Source organism: Elaeis guineensis, chromosome 15 (assembly GCF_000442705.2).
Source record: "Elaeis guineensis isolate ETL-2024a chromosome 15, EG11, whole genome shotgun sequence".
Taxonomy (NCBI): Eukaryota; Viridiplantae; Streptophyta; class Magnoliopsida; order Arecales; family Arecaceae; genus Elaeis; species Elaeis guineensis.
In genome coordinates this window covers 66,730,665-66,746,874 of record NC_026007.2, presented here as the reverse complement: position 1 = coordinate 66,746,874, position 16,210 = coordinate 66,730,665, and the positions used below count along the sequence as shown (strand labels likewise).

At 36.2% G+C, this 16,210-nt stretch overlaps 1 long non-coding RNA gene across 1 annotated transcript; it reads right to left on the bottom strand.

Annotated features, from left to right (window-relative positions):
- Positions 1–13,505: 13,505 nt before the first annotated feature.
- LOC140854070 (uncharacterized) lies at positions 13,506–15,715 on the bottom strand. Its single transcript, XR_012137204.1, has 3 exons — positions 15,238–15,715; positions 14,635–15,152; positions 13,506–14,429 (listed from the first exon to the last, which is right to left on the bottom strand). It is a non-coding gene; the product is annotated as an uncharacterized lncRNA (long non-coding RNA).
- Positions 15,716–16,210: the final 495 nt, after the last annotated feature.

Here is a 16,210-nt window from a genome sequence, read left to right as displayed (position 1 = left end):
TTGGTGGAGGGGGGAAAGTCCGTACTGCTGGGCATGTAACCTCAACATTGGCGCCGTCTGTGGGAACCCGTCCCCTACCTGCAGCAGTACATCCCTTGCTGGAGGGGCTGTTGTGGGTGGGCATCGGGAGCATCGAGCTCGAAAGTCCCATACCGGATACAATCAAGAGAGTTTACTGCTTATGTATACGGACTCCCCTTGCTCACGTGAGGTGCCTTTTGTGGGGCAAAACGTGAGAGACAGTGATTGTGGTTCCTGTTGCGGGCACACGCTGTCCCAGAGTGGACAATACCTCACGTGTTTGGTGAGGGGGAAAAGTCCGTACTGCTGGGCATGTAACCTCAACAAATCTTTTGGAGAGATTCCATCCAGTGCTTTCCTATGTATTAATCCCGGACGGCAATTCCACGATTCTAGATCTCCATGCGAGTTTCCCTTCCTTTTCCTAAAAACAAAAGTATTATGCTGAAAAAATAGTGATTGCATATCTCTTTCTCTCTATTATTTAAGTTACAACATACATATTGTTTTATGAAAATTTGGAGGAAGCAAGGAGCTTCCCCCCTCTTTATTAATTATATAAGGAAGTATTTACAAGAAAGATGAAGAGATGAGTGAAGGGTATGATCGAGAGGGCTAATGGAATTATGAGGATGGCAACACGTATCCAGGAGGAAAGCTCATGGGATGTTGTGGACATCAAGGATATACGAGGTTATTCTGAAGCCATTGGTGACAATCCTTCCTTAATTTTTGTAGAGCAACAATGCTCCCACAAATAAATGAGTGAAGAATCTTTCGAAGAACTAAGTAGATGGAGCAACTCCTTCGAAGGAAAAAACCTCCCATTTCTCTCCTGCCAAAATGTCCAATAAATTGAAGCAAATTATTGATTCCATGCTCTTTTCATCTATGTCCGACGGTTGTTGCATCTCCAATGGATCTACAAATGGTGAAGGTTCATTGGCAACCCTATCAACTTTAATTAAATCTTGATGGCAGGCTAGATACTTCTTATGATAAATGATCGATATAGATTGAACCTTGGATCCACAGAAAGCATAATCTATACACACCTATCAAGCTTGTTTTGCGAAAAATTTTTCTCATGTGCAGCTTATTTTTCAAAGAAAGTCCGTAGAAAACTTTGATCATTTTATGAACCGTTGCGGCTCTGTAGTAAGAACATCTTAAACCATCATTATTATAAAGGCCGATATTTTAAAATAGGATGCATTGATCGTACAATACTTATATTTAGGATTATAATAAAATAATATTAAGATCTATTTGGTTGGAGATAATCTAGCATAAAAAAATGAATCCCATATCTAATTACATGTTTGATATAAAAAATAGAAGAGAGAGATGATAAAAAAATTGATGGACCCCATATTTATTTTTTGAAAAAAAAAGATAAAATAAATATCATAGAGATTAGTATTTGATAAATTTTCGAATGATGGTAATCCATACTTGATAAAAATACTCCTAATAAAACTGCATATGTAATCATTAAATTTGTTCTGATGTCTTTCTAAATTCATCCAATAAAAAATTTTTACAAATAAAATTAAGATAGAGATAATATTATCCAAATGACTATATGATTATAATTGTTATATAAAAATAAATTGGAGATGATAATGCTATTCTAGTATTAAAAATTTATTTTATATTAAAAAATATATTTATAAATTTGATCAATTTCTATATATATTTATCTCTAATCAAATATAGTAATTTTTTTCAATATCATTTTTTTTAAATAATTTATTTATTAATTAATTATAATAATTTTTTTAAATTATTTTTTAAAATAAATAATTTTTATAAATTATCATATTATTCCAACATATTCCAACTATACGGGTCCTAAGATAAATTATCCTTCACGTCATCCTTCAGTTCACGGATTTGTATGTGAAAGTCGGTGATTTGTCAGATCATGCATGCAATAATTAAAGTCTGATCCATTACGTTACTGCGCTGGAAGATTCAGCCAGCGTGGACCATTTTTCTAAGTGGCCCCCCTGGTTGCAGTGTACGTATCTCACATGAAGTAATAAATACTGGGTGGGTTCCATCTCCCATTCACATTAAAATTAAAAAAAAAAAGAATAGATGGTTAGCCAAGCAATGTGTGGAGTCCCAATCAATACCACCTACCTTCACATGCTGCGCTAATTCCCACCGCCACGTTGGAGCGACGAAGTAAGCGGTGAGTTGATAGGATGAAACTTTTTGTTGGATTTTGTCCAACATTAGGTTGATGGATCTGTCCAACCACAAATTAATCCATTCATATTATTTTTTTTATCTATTTCTTTTTTACCCATCATATGTATATTGGTTCATATTTGAGCTGATCCAAGGTTGATTTGATGGATTTGATTCAATCAATAATACACCATTAGTAGGAGATCAGTAATAATATGCTGTATGATATGGCTGCACTGTCCGAAAATATTGACGGATGTATATAAATAAATATGGGATCAATTGATTTTACAAAAAAATAAAAAAAATATAAGACATATATATACTAATAAAAAAATCAAAATTAATTTTATTAATTTTATGAATTGATCCTATATCTCATATAAAATTTTACAGAAGTAAAGAATAAAAAGAACCATATCAAAAAAGTAATTATTACCTATATTTTTTATTTAATAACTCTTATGTTCTACCTCTTTCTTCCTTTCTTACATCATTTTGACCTATTTTCTTCTCTCTCATTCTTTTTTTGTTAATTATTTCTTTATTTATCTTTTAATACTCCACTCCAACTCCATCTATCCACATCTTATATTTAAATTTCATATTAATTTATTTTTTATATCTTAAAAAGATCATATTAAAATATAAAAAGAATAATTATGATCTACATTCTCTCTCTTTAATGACTCATCTATCCCACCTCTCTCTCTCATGCCACTTTGACCTCTCTTCCCCTCTCTCTGATTCTTTATCTTTTTTTATTCATGCACTTAATTCTCTATTTATCTTTTAATGCTCTATCCTAATCTCATGATCCCCATCCATCCATCTTTTATATTTAGACCCCACATCAATTTATTTTTTATATCTTAATTCATACAAATGCAATAAAAATTTATATGTTCTTCCTGTCTCCCTTCTCAACCTAAATTAGATACGTCTCTTTTAGCTTTTCTTTCATAGTACTCTTTAAATTTTTTTCTTTATCTTCTTCTTTTTTTCATCATACCAAATATACATAATTAGAATAATTCTTGATCAGTATTTATAATTTTAATATTTAATAATATCTAAAATTTTATTATGGTCCTCTTTTATAATATTTTATTATAAAAGATATTTAAGATATTATATATTATCATTTTTAATAAATTTTATTATTTTTTTAAAAATAATATTTTTTATTATTTTTTCTTTCTTCTTTCCCTCCGCGCTACTCCTCTACTTCTTTTATTATATTAATCTCATAAAGCAAAATTTCTGTATTCGCCACTATGACTCGACAAATTTTACTGGTATTATTTTGAAGGATGCGAGCTGACAGATAAATATATTTCAATTTTTTTTTATGAGAAGTTGTCTTAAAGGGTACTTTCTTAAGCACTTGATTTGAATAACTTTTTCACCATCCTTACTGATGGTGCTTTAATCTCAGTATTATTCTTATAAAAGAAAGAAAAAGTTGCACATGGTATGTTATGTAGCACGAAGAAATATTTGAATAACATGAAAAAAGAATACTAGGATCAAAGTCTAGGCAGTAAAACTTTTAGCTTAATATGATATGAAAGATTACATCAGCCGTGATGCTGGTGCATGCTGTGAATGTGGGACTTTATTTTCCATATAGGATTTTAGTAAGAACATGTAATTCAAATTGAGCAGTTGTAAGAGCCCACCTGTGAACAGAATGCTGTCTCAGTGGCTGAATGGGATGTGAAAGATACTTATTCAAATGTTTTATTTGACATAGATAACTTATTTATCTTTTCGGCTATGAAAAGAATGGTAACCCTCCTACCCTTGTTAATAGATAATAATTAACAAAAAATAATAATAATAAGGGTCGACACCTTCTACTTTCTACTATATAGAATATAAAATTAATTTTTTTTAATACATCAGTGGCTTTGAGCAAGATATTGAACAGATTGGATGCCACAGCAGCCGGGTTGGGTTACATCTCATCAAGACTTGGTTTGTGGCATAATCCTAAGATTTCAAAGTTTTTCTACCCAAAAAAGATTTCAAAGTCTAAAGGTTTTTTTCTACCCAAAAAAAAAAGTCTAAAGGTTTTTCTAGCAGTACAAAATATGTTCTTCGTTAAATTTGACGCTGAGTACGTCATCCGAGATGTCGAAAGATTTAAGTGGATGTCATTGTCTATCGTACAACTCGAATAGGACATCTAACCTTAAGCACACTACAATAAAAATTATTATTAGCAGTTTTTCAAAGTGCTACTATAAAATAAACTACTACGAATATTGTTTTTGATATTTTTATAGTATTTTTAATATACTGTCTTAGGATGCTACAAGTAATTAATTTTTGATATTTTTTTAAAAAAATTAAAAAATCAAATCAAAAAATCTATTTTTTGATGGCATATAGAAGTATCTTTAAAGTCTTGATCTCAGTATTTTTTTTCTAATTTTTTTTATGACACTTAGTCATGACTCCGTAAGCAACAAGAAATGTTGGTATGTATGCATCATCTCACACTACATTTGTTAATTGAAATGCCAAAGAATCGTGAAGAAATTAAAACCTGGAATTCCAGAAAGGTAGGTACCGACACTTGGACTGGGTGCCTTAGACATTGTTAGCAACGACAAAAGATGGGCGACCCGTAATTGAGTTTTAAGAACAGAAACGTTTACTTTAACTACGTCTGCATATCTTTTATAGATTTGCCAAACTTTAGAAACAAATGGTATAAACAAATCTAGGATAGAAATGCTAGATTTCTCCGTAGGGTTTGCGTGTTGGTTTTTCCAACGCAGCTGTCTTAATATTTTATTATATACTAATTGAGCCAGTAAAACTATACTATGGCTGCTCTAAACACTTTAAGAATGCATTTGATTAATAATGTTGCCTCTCCCATGGATATTTAAGAATGCATTTGGGGTTCGGATGCACAATGCAATCATAATACTTAATAATTTTTTTTTAAAATACAGGTTATGCTTTTGATCACTACTAAGTGTCTATTTTTATAATAGAAATTCCTAAAATCATTCCGAAATTGCAAATTCTTAATTCTGAGTATGCTTTAGTTGACCCCAACTTAATTGGGACTAAGGCTTAATTGAGTTGAGCAGATTTTTCAAGGTTCCCACTCCCTATTATTTTTATTTTTTAAAATTACACATTTCAAAAGCTAAATAACTTCTAAAAACCTCCTAAAAGATAATAGATAAGACAATGATTATGAAAATTAAAACATCCAAATATGACAATAGTTTGCATTATATTTTCTTTCAATGATTTTTTTTAAAAAAATTTTGGTTGTATCTATGCTTTATTTTCTTTGATTTCTGATTCTTTTTCTCTAAATAAATTGTCTTCGACAGCCAACAACCATTATGTGGAGAATGAGTCACTGTAGTCTTCCATAAACTTGGCATCAAAGTGTTTCCAACAATCTTGCCAATCTCAATATTTTGCATATCTCATTACCTAAACTGCCCTTCAGATTTATAACACGGATAGGGAATTTGTCTTTTGCCAAGGGATTTAGATCCTTTTTTTTTTCTTCCTGATAGATCCTTTAGTTGAGGAGTGGGACCCTCTCTTTGCTATTGTCTTTTAGTATTAAGTCTCTTTAATATTTGTTAAAAAAGATATGGAACTTAGCTTTCAGAGAGTAGTTAAACCGGACAGGACCTTTGGCAGTGGGATGTTGGAAAGGTACCGTCCTTATACTTGGTCGTTATTTTATGTTTGCCTTATCAATAATTTTTTGGTAGAATTTGTCTTATGTGTAATTCCAGGATGATTTTTTATGCATGTCTCGTGAAGCCAAAACGAGTCGATGCTTTCGTATTTTTTTGGAGATGGAATAAATCATTGCTAAGATTGATGCTAAGATAATTTCTTAGTGGAACAAAGATTCATAAATGTGAAGTGTTACCACTCAATGGAATTAACGTGGTGCTCATGGCAAGGATTATGGAGGATTATGAGTCTAAAATAACCTAGCAGGACCCATCTTTTGATGATGGCTTTAGAGGGCTCCCAAGGATGCTTTCTAAGCTTTTGTAGTGAACAAAAAGATTGAAAGGGCGTGCTTAGGAAAACATTATTGTGTTTCAAATAGAGTGCAATGAGTAGGTCTAAAGAAAAGGTAACTTAAACATTCATTAGAGCAACCTAATAGTTGTGATAATACAGGATCTAATCTCAAAAGACTAACTAAAAAATAGTATATAGATTCTTTAGTCCTGTATAAATAATCAAGATTTTTCCAGCATATAATGATACAAATAAATACATGCTAGGCTTCTCATAATGATGTAGGCTGGATAATATATAATTTGATCCATAGACCAGTCCATTAACCTCTCATCTAAAGATGCATTTAAAGTGGATGTTTCATATAGGATCATACATGGGTCGGACTTGGACATTCTCCATCTAGAAGAACATTTAAATGCCAAGACCATGGAAAATTAAGTTGACAAATCCTCTTGGAAGCTAAAACCTCAGAATTACATGATCTCATAGTTATATTTCTAAGTATTTATAAATATATTTAATTTTTCAAATATCAGATGGTTATCCCGATTAGAGTAGATCAATTTAAAATATACGGTTGATGATTCCAGAAGGCAATTTTAAATGGCATATTTTTTACTTGATTTAATGCGCTCATATGAGGTTTTTCAGCTATATTACATCAAAGGTAGAAGATATATTAAAAAACACCCCATTTTTTCTGCTGTGGAGGTTCTTGAGGGGGTCTTTAAGCTTTCATTGTAAACAAAAAATACGCTTCTATTATTTAGAAAATTTTTGCATGGAGTAGAAATGTAAATGGCCAGGTCTAAATTGAAGATATCCAAAGTTTTCATTAGAGCTGGCTCAATGTCTTTGACTGTGCAATATAGAATTTGATCCAAAGACAACAGATTAATCTAAAATTGAGGATATTACTTTTCTACTCGCAAGATGCATTCAATGAGGGATGATGATGATGATGGACAATGGATGATCATGGAAAGAATGGTTAGAGTCCCAAGTTAGTCAGATTTGGAATACTTTCATCCAGAGGGAACATTCAAATGATAAGATATTTGAAAAACTACTCCACATATATTGTAGATTGCTTTTCTAAATATTTATTAAATTATCCTTCGTCTAATTTTGGAATTCAACCGTTAGATAGTTGTGTTAGTGAGAATGGGCTTAATTTTAATTGGCTCCCACTAATTTCAAAAACTAGCGAGTGATAACAAACATGGAGCTCTTGTTTCAGGTTTTGCTTAATTGATGTTTTTGATCATATTTCCTGATGGGTAGGACACATTATTATATTATGAATTAGCACTTACCATAAGGTCTCATCCTATGAACCATCTGGTTAATTAGAGAAAAAAGAGAGGAACGGTCATCTCACTGGATTTTTCATAGACTGATCATGAATCAACAGTGGACCAATTTGTTGATTGACTTGGTTTAAAACAAGAATGGAGTGACTTATGTCGGCTTTGGCTTTCCTTTTGTCTACTCTTACCATTTCCCTTCCTTACTCTTTCTCTCTGTTTTTATTTTCTCCCTCCCATTGGGTGGATTGGCTAATCTCTAGGATGGACTACCTAGACTATTCAGATAGGACCTGAGATCGAGTTTCTTCTCCGCATCAAATTTTAAAACCTGCAAAAAATCCAGATATTAAGTTGTATAGAATTCAATTTTAATATATTTTTAATACTTTTAATGCTTAACAGGTCTAAGGTTACTAGATTTCATTCTTTTTGATTCCTCCAACCTTAGAGCAGTGATATTGGTCCTCAATGGCTTCTTTGTCAAAGACTGCCGACGCCTTCGTATAAACTTAATTCAAGCCACCTTATGTCTTTCCTCGTAATTAAGTTCTATTCTCCAACATTCAGTTCCTTAGACTTGCAAGATATCCATCACTTTCTCTCATTTATACAATTTGGTGAGTTCATCAGTCAACATCAATTAAAGCATCAGACAAAATAGAAGTCCCATTTTCAGAACCAAACTTTGATTTTGTAAGCCTCCATTTGGACTTTCCCATAGGTTCAGTACAAATGTGTGTTCTCTCAAAAAATATGTAGTAGTTACAAACGTGACAACTTGTTAAAACTGTGAGTATTTGAGCTACCATTAAATCTGAATACTGGTACAAATCTTACCAACCAAAAAACAAATAATAGTATGAGTATTTGACTTGTTGGTAGACATTCTCAGATGAATGATTGGGTAGTAATTAATAAGGCATTAGGAATAATACTCCCACTTCGAGTAATTTGTGGGGTACCCCAAAGTTTCTGCTGCTTTGTGGCAATTGGGGATTGGTGCAACTTGAAGAGGTTGGTTCGGAGTTTATGGGGTTGGTTGATTCATTACTAGCTATGCCAACATCATGTCAGGCTAAGTAACATTTTGTGTGAATGATAGGTGGCCCATAGCAATTTTTACTTGTACAAATCCATTAGGTTTCACTGTTACCTAATCATGCCTACTTTCTGATAGATTCTGTTAGATTAAACGACTGACATCACCTCCTTAACTACAAGACAAGCTATAAATGAGAAGTATAGAAGCAAGAGAGAAGACTCTGCTTATTCTAGGTAGCCTCAGACCTATTTTTCCTTCCAATTGGATTAGAACATAGACTAAGTGAACCATGCATGGTAGATTTTGAGACAAGCAAGAAGAAAAAGTTTACTCAATTGTACTAGTATTTACTGGTAGATGAGATTAACTGGTTCTTACCATTGACCCTATTGGATCTGCAGAATTGAAATCCATTATGGCATCCTCATAACTGGATGCTAACCAGCTGCAAGAGAGGGTGAGATCACAGGGACTATGTCCTAATTAAACCTTCAATGGATGGAATTTCTCAGTCATTGTGAAGCATGTTTTGAGGCGACTAGCATTTATTGTTGAAGCATTAATGGAACAGGCCAACATTCTATTCTATATTCCAGCAACTTCATGGCGATATAATGAGAAAGCCCTTCAAAGTCTGACCAGGTGCTGGACTCTGTAGACTTTTGTTTATAAAACTTTTCTTCTATCATCTAGATGATTCAGTCCTTTAAGCCACCTCAATTGTATTGAAGGAGAAGAAAAGACTGAAAACATTAACTACTTGTTAGTCCTACAATATGGCTAACTTTCGTGAAACATAAGAATTGCTTTTGATTAAATAAGCGGAACCGATCTCAATCTGTAAATATGTAGGACCAAGACAAGACTTGAGAGTTGATGAGCTGAAGCTTTCTTGTTCAGAAAAATGCACATTTTCCTCTCTTTTCAACATGTCTAGAGCTAGGACAGCACGTAACCTTGAAATGTTATCAGCTCTTCAATTCGTCCAGAGAATTGAATATTGAACATTGAACTTAGCTAAGATGGTGGATCATAGTTGGTCAGTGAGGTTACATTGGATGAGGAGATGATCAGGGGACTCGTCACTCGCATTGCAGAGTTCGCATCTGTTTTCCTGTCTCCATTTTTAAGACTGGCTTTTGTACTCAACTTGTTCTTCTAGCCCAACCATGGAGATCTTGATCTTTGATAGTACAACAACTTTTGTCGCACGTGTCAAGACAAATCACCTTAGTTGAGAAAGTCATGGAAAGAGATGGCAGAGGACTCCTTAGAAGGACGGCATTGACATAAAACTTCCATTAGAGAGTTGAATTCAGCCTGTCTCTAACATTAAAGGGCATGATGATTTTGATGTTCCAAGTAGAGAGCTTCTTCGATTCGATTGCGATGCCACTACAACACTTCTTTTCTTGCAACGAGCATAGATTTGGGTAGGAAGTAGTTGGCATGACGTTGTCCAAGCTGAAATCAAAAAGTTGTCCCACATAGTGGGGTAGGGTGGATGATTTGTTCTTCCACATTGTGGAAATAATTTTTTTTCTTTGGTTTCCAATGAAGAGATAATTTGACTAAAGAATTTGATTCCTCCACAAGCCTTTGCCACGCTTCAAAATTTTCAAGATGATTCACTTTCACGAAACCGTGGTATTCCAATTCTCTCTGTGTCATAATGAAGTCCCAATGCCAATTCTAATCAGGTGGCTCAGGTCTAGACTTGAAAAAGTGTTGTTCCAAAAAGAAAGGAAATGACTAAAAGTTAATGGAATTATATTTGCCACCTCCTTATCAATGAAATTACAACATTACGAGTAAATATTAACTTAATTGGCATTCTAAGTGTGATTTTGGAGACTAGCTTTGAACATGTTGAGTGGCTAGAGGAGAAGTGATACAAAAGCTTATCACATCCATCACAAACATATCCAACAAAATTTAATTTTAACAATACCTCGCAAAGGAAAATGAGCTTCTTGGAAATCCAGAATTTTAGGAAATTCAAGAAATTCTGGCATTTGCTCAAAAGATGAATTGAGCCAGTATGTCATGAAAGTTTTCCATACCAAATACCATGAACTCATGGTTTTGGAGAACCCTCTGCATGGATTTGCTCCAAAAGAGAGATCCATGGACTGTTTGATTCACGGTCGGAATTGGAATGGTTATAATCTCTAGTGCATTTTGTTTGCGATCAAAATCAAATTCGGAATAAAATTTCAATACTAGATGATAGTTCAAATTGGATTACGAGGGACTAAGATATTTCTGCTCCTTTTTGGAATTGGAATGGAAATGGAACTTCCCTCAAACAAACAGCTGGAATAGAAGCCGCTAATTTCCATTTCAGAGCCCAACTCCTCCTAACCAAATATGTGTTTAAAATAGAGCATGAATTGGATAAAGAACCAGAAGCATTAACTAAGAAGGAAGAAAAGGTTTGAATGTGAACAGACAACTTAAGAACCCAAGAAACCCTAATTAGTACAATCATTCTTCATTGATCCATGTTGATGCAAAAGAAACTTAAACTGCATCCTTTTGGTAAATCCAAAAAAATAAAGACCAAATAAAAGCTATAATTCTAATAAATCCCTCTCCATTCGCACAAAGGCCTTTAGAACAAAATGAATGTCAAACATTGGTTCTCCCTCCTCTGATCTCGCCTAGAAATAGAAGATGAACGATGGTACTCCAGCAGGTTTAGATGAGAAAGGGAATGACTCCTATGATCTTGAACAGCTCCTATGGCCAGCGAAGGGATACGAGGTTAGGGTTTTAAAATTTGAAAGGAAGAGGAAGAAGGAGAGGGAGATGACAGAGGGGCAGGGAGCGGAACTAAAATCCTATTCCATTTTTCTTTTCCTCTCAAAATAGGGCCTCACTATTTTTTTTTTTTTTTTTGGTTTTTATTTTTCTCCTATAGGGATAATTCAATCTGCTTCTCCGATTCACAGTCGGCTAACCGACTACCTATCGGTTAGAGCGATGGACCATCAAAGCTACATTACAGGATGAGTTTTGACTCAATTACAACACATCACCCGACTTTCAATCGGTTTAATAGACATAAACCACCGACTATCAATCAGTAAGCCGACTGATAATCGGCAATTCTCAACCAACTTTTTTAGCATATATCATTCAACTATAGTGACTCAACCGACTTCATAACCGATGGCTAGTCGGTATATCAGAGTCACCGATCGATGGTCATTCGAATTTCTACAATCACCGACATATAGTCGATACATTCAGACTATTGACATAAAGTCGGTATATCAGAAACCGCTAGCGCAGAAAGCATATAACGGTCACATACCACGATCATCAAAGGACCTTTAACCGTCTATTCCACGATCATATAATGTCGGAATAAGTAGGATCCACGTGTCTAACAGTTACAAATGATTACTAGTGGATTATTTATAAAAGAGAGATAAATAAATAGTATTGGTAGGACACTTCTGGACTGATACTCTGCCATTTCTTATTTTCTACTTCTTGTTTGACCGCTCTCCACTGATTTAAGCATCGGAGGGTCCCCGCCGGACACAACTTCGATCAGTGTGGACTTTATTTTGTAAGTGTTCTTCACCAACGACGAGTACAATAGGAGATTGGTGCGCCAGGAAGGGGGAGAGAATGAATCCAACAATAGCAAAAATAAGAGCTCAAAATAACTCCACTAGCTCCGCCATGCAGTCTTTTTTTTGGGGAGACCTCCCTCCTCCACCTCTAATGGCAGAGTCCAGTTTTTCGCATCCTGTTATCACTACGGACGTCCAACTCACTGCTTTAATACAGCAAATGAAAGTGCTAACGGAGACAGTGCGTAGCCTCCAACAGCTGCAGCAGCAGCAAATACAACCAACAATCAAATGGTGATGCAACCTCGACAACAACTTCATCGGTGGGATGGGCCATACCACTCAGTCCTTCACTCTCAATGCACTGATCGCCATCTATTTTTCTCCCCACAAAGCTGATGAGGGAAAACAATGATGTGCTTTTTTCCCTTATTCAACAAAAGTTTTACTCCTGGGTGCTCTTTCCGAGAGGATTCTCAGCACGTTGACAACTACGAGTAGAGCTCTAAGAGCTAGATCGTCAAATTAAAAGACTACAAAATGACAAGTGATGAGACTTTGGGGGGCAGATGATCGTAATTTATAATTCGAAAAGCTTTTCCAAACGACGAATCGATCGTGATCTACGATTCGGAAAGCTCTTACCAAACGACGATAGTTTCTCTATAATGAAACGACCTACGATAATGTTTTGATTGAACGATACAATGTACGACAATGTTCCTCTATGATGGAATGACTGTCTTTCAGATATAGAATGCCGATAATCTACAAATGTTTTAATTATTCAGTCGACTCTTATTTGATTAAGAGATCTACATCTGACGACTATGTACTTCGATGACAAATACGAGCTCTGGCTCAAACCCCGAAGGGCCAAAGTAGAAAAATATCGATCTTTAGATTGAGATAAGTCTCAAGAGATCTACACGCCGACTTTGGTCGGCCAAATCTACATACTGACTCCGCTCGGATAATTATATATGCTGACTCAGCTACGGTTGAGCGAAACAGTATGCCGACTCAATCATGATTGAGTGAAAGAATAAGCCGATTTGACTCCGGCTAAATCAAAAAATATATCGATTCGATTTCGCTCGATCGAAGAATATTCGGCTTGCCACCGTCTATCGAATACTTAAAAATATTTATGCCTAAAAGCTAAGTGACTGATACCCGGCTAGCAGGTAAATTATTCTGCTATGACTATCGATCGACATTCGATACATCAATTGATAATTAGCAATCCGATTAACATTCGACTGTATTGACAGCAAGATCTACAATGAAAAACAACATTAAAGAGTTCAACACTTAGAAAATTTTGAACACTTGAAAAACTATTCTTTTCATTCATGAGCAAAGGATTACAAAATTGGATCCAAAGTCCGATTACAAAAAGTAAGTTGGACTATTGTCTGATTACAAGAAAGAAAGAAAAAGCGGTCACCAGTCGGTTTCTTCCTTAGTTGTGTCAGTAACCACCGCAGCTCCGATTTCGTGGCTTTTGATAGTAGCCGATTCTATTCTGACCGACTCAGGTGCGGCTTTCTTTGTAGCTAGGGCCAACTCTATCACAGTCGGTGCGACTTCTTCGGTCGAGTTCGTTGTATCATCGACTGGCTCCTCTCCTAACACACCAATTGGGATGATTATATTGCTCAGATCTAGGTCAAGATAAAGCTTCCCGACCGCGTCTCTCCCGTTCTCATAATCGACCCAGTAAGATATACCACCACCCTTAAGGATTTCATTCTTGAAATCCTCAGATATTTTATAATCATCGACGGCCTGCTCCCATGCCCGACTGAGTGCTTTCTAGGCCAACTTCGCTTCCTCTTTGGTGGAAGCCAACTCTGCATCGGCCAGTGCCAACATCTCCTTAGTGGCCCGATGCCTTTCCCGTTCATTCTCCAGCTCCTCGATGTAGCCATCACATTCCCTCCGGAGCCGATTGATCGAGTGCTTCTTGCTCTTAATTTGGGACTTCAGGGACTCAATGTTCTACTGGGCCAACTCTAATTCGACTCTAGTCGACTCCAACTCAACCTTAACACGAGAGATTTTCTCTTGAAGCTCTTTCTCCCATTCAACTATTGCCTTCTCCCGTTCAATTGCCACATGAAGGAGTTCAACGGTAGCAGCCTTCTCGACGTTCGTGGCCAAAACTTTATCGCTCCACATTCGGTGGAAGTCTGCGATCTTTCGATAACCGCTCTCCAGTGCCGACATGTCATACGCCAGCTGAAAAGAAGAGAAAGCAGTTAGGAAAAACAAGTTAGAAAAAATAATTGAAAAGTAAAATACCGACTTGCACTGAGGATCATCGAATAGAAAGATGAGAACATTTCGAACACTGTCCAACTCTTTCTACTCTCCTTGTTAGTCGAAAAAAGTGCAGCCTCTATAAGTCACTTGGGCAACTTTTGGTTCACCAAAGCCGACTCACCGACAAGAATCCGAACATCGAAAAGCTCCATAAAGTCCGTTGACGGCCCATCATCGATCGAAGTAGCCGGTGCTTTCCCTCGCTCTCCAATAGGCAGTCGATCACTTGATCCCGCCATCCATTCGGGAGTTGAAGGTACCGGGATAGTGTCGGTCCCGTCTTGATCGGTCCTAGTTCAGGCATAGAAATTTTTGAGACTCCATTGGCTCTACACTGGCCGATGTTGTTCTGACCATGGTGCTTCGACGACTACGGCATTGCCACGATCGTCTGGCTCCTCAGCTGCCAAAGGTGCTTCAACTGATGGAAGCACTGTCTGGGCCGACAGTGTGATGACCGGCTCAGCTCTACCTCCATGATGACTACCGACAGAATGTCGGTCTGGCTCATCGCTGCCGAAAGAATATCAATTCGACCCTTCTTCGGAGCTTGGGAAGGACCAGCACTTGGAGTAGACCTCTTCTTGGCAGCAAACCGTCGGACTTCATCCACCAACGGTCGAGCTGTACGTCGCATAGCTGCAAACAAAAGACAATGACTTAGTTACAAATCCGAAGCCAGATAAAAAATAATGATGAAAATAAAAGGTCAACTATATTATACCTATGGCAGGCACCGAACTAAGTCCGACGTCGTAGAGAGACTGCTCCATCAACAACTCCCGTTGCGAAGGGACTTCCATATCCTTCAGTTACAAAAAGTTTTTCTGATTAATTTCATCAATCTAATGTGTTCATTCGGGCTTGTCCTCGAATTCCCCCAAGCAGAAGAAAAATTTCAAGGTGAAGAAGAGGAAACAAAAAAAAAATACGTCTTCCAATCATGGATGGAGGATGGGAGACCGATAATAAAAGATAGATCCTTCCTCGAGCTGAAGAACCACTAGCCTTCAAGCTTCGGATGAGAGCAAAGAACAAAGAAAGCATAAAAAGGGAAAGGTCTAGGTTCGTCGGGATCATACGACATAATAAAGCAAAAGTAATGAGAAGCCGAATGAAATTTTGTACAAGTTGGGTCGGACAGAGTCGGTAATAATCAAGAATGTTCTAAATGAACTCCGAAATCGAAAATCGGAGCCCAATCCAAAGGTTCTCAATATAAAAAGTGACTTGATCCGAACGAAAAATCATTCGACCATCCAGACCCGCACAAACAGCTGAAACTAATTCGGGATGCAGTACTACTCCTGGAAACGAATGACTGTGGGCTCAATCAAAGAGGAAACCTCTACCGTCGGGTCCGGAAGAGAGTTGCCAACCAAACCAGTCGATCGTTGACTTTGAGAAGACTAAAAGATGAATGCTCTATTTGAAGGTCTATCGTCCTCTACCCTAGTCTTACCCTTCCTACTGCTACTAGCCATCAGAAATGATGAAAAATCAGAAAAGCAAAAGAAGAAAGAAGGAAGAAGAAGTCTAACCTGAAGGCTAAAGAAAGATTGAAAACTCTAGCTCTCGACTTAGAACTCAATAGGAACCTCAGCACCTACAAAAAGAACCTTCAAACTCTTAGAATGCAGCAAAAAATCTAAATGAAAGCGACATTATATATATAGAACCCGTTAACAGCCGGAATG